At 35.8% G+C, this 1,713-nt stretch overlaps 1 protein-coding gene across 1 annotated transcript in view; it reads right to left on the bottom strand.

The window, feature by feature from the left end:
* ATP2C1 (ATPase secretory pathway Ca2+ transporting 1) overlaps window positions 1-1,713 on the bottom strand; it is a 249,252-nt gene that overhangs the window by 21,526 nt on the left and 226,013 nt on the right. The gene's annotated exons all lie outside the window — the stretch shown is intronic.

Here is a 1,713-nt window from a genome sequence, read left to right as displayed (position 1 = left end):
AGTGGCTGGTGGGTTTGAACCACCAGCCTTCTGGTTAGCAGTCAAATGCCTTAGGCATTATGCTACCAGAGCTCCCATATTAAGCGTAGTTTGTGGAAATATAAACTGAAACCTTTCCAGAGGACAATTCAGCACTATGTATCAAGAGCATTACAAATGTGTCAATGCTTGGTCTATTATTTCACCTACAGGGATTTATTCTAAAGAAATAATCAGATGACCATATGTACAATGATGTGCAACAAATCAGTAAAACTAGACCATGAACTTTGGAGTCACACAGATCTAGGTTCCCACTGCCACCACTCATCAGCTCTGAGGCTTCAAGCAAGTCTCCTAAGATCTCTGAGCCATTATTTCCTCATCTTTAAAAATGGGGTGCCTATCTTTTAAAAGATTGTTCTAAGCAGTAAATAAAATAATGTACATAATATATGCATCACCTGGCACACAGTAAATGGTTGCTAATAATATTATTCTTAAAGTATTATTTACAGTAGTAATAATAATAATAATAATAAAGCAAGATCAAATTTCAACCACAGGAAAATGGTTATACAACCCTGTATTTTTTGTGTTTGTACACATATAAAGATGGAATAGCTACACAAATACTGTGCAGTCATTAAGAACATGTTTTCTAATAATAAGGATTTCAGAAATGCTCAGTTTATGTTACATGACTGTTCATGCTATAAGACTAAAGTACAAATGATATTTTGTTAAACACATTTTAACAAAAAAAGACATAATGACTTATTCTCTGAGTGTCTGGATTGGGTTATAGGCAGCTTGCACTTTAGTTCTTCAATTTTCTATTCAGAAAAAAAAAAATTATAAAAAAGATAAGCCATAACATGTGGAAACAATTTTAAAAAATTCAGTGTTTTGTAGAATATATAGCTTGCAGCTGTCAATATAAGATACATGAAACAAAAAAGAAAGTAGCACATTGTTAATATATGGCTAGAAAATGGCTAATAAAATTAATACCAGGTGATAAGCATTTATTTTAAAGAATATATGTGTATATATATGCATAAATAGTTCAAGTAACAACAAGGTCAAGAAATATGCAGGACCAACTACCTGGACGTAACAACTTGGACATAGGAGCCGCCCAACTTACATGGGGCCCTTTCTGTGGGACTTGTAGCCTCACATACCAGGCTCTGTTAAGCTCCCACAAAGCATCCAGAGATAATAAAGTAAGTTCACCTTCTACCAGAGGTACAGCTCTAAAGAAGGTACCAGCCAAGAGTGTGGTGAGATTGGAACTCTTGTGTACTGCTGGTGGGACTGTAAAATGGTACAACCATTGTGGCAAACGGTATGGCATTTCCTTAAAAAACTGAAAACAGGAGTACCATTTGACCCAGCAATTCCATTACTAGGAATGTATCATCCTAAAGAGGTGAGAGATAGCACACAAAGAGACATATGTACATCTATGTTCATCGCAGCACAATTCACTATAGCAAAGAGATGGAAACAACCGAAATGCCCATCAACGGATGAGTATGGATAACCAAATTATGGTATATCCACACAATGGAATACTATGCCACATTAAAGAACAATGAGGGATATGCAAATCATCTCACAACGTGGATGAACCTGGAAGACATTATGCTGAGTGAAATAAGTCAATTGCAGAAGGACAAGTACTGTATGAGCCCATTACTGTAAAAAGAGAGACGGGTTTGCTTGGGA

This window comes from Orycteropus afer, unplaced genomic scaffold, assembly GCF_000298275.1.
Source record: "Orycteropus afer afer isolate SDZICR_OR568_19922 unplaced genomic scaffold, OryAfe1.0 scaffold00003, whole genome shotgun sequence".
NCBI classification, from domain to species: Eukaryota; Metazoa; Chordata; class Mammalia; order Tubulidentata; family Orycteropodidae; genus Orycteropus; species Orycteropus afer.
This window is presented reverse-complemented; position numbering and strand designations above follow the sequence as displayed.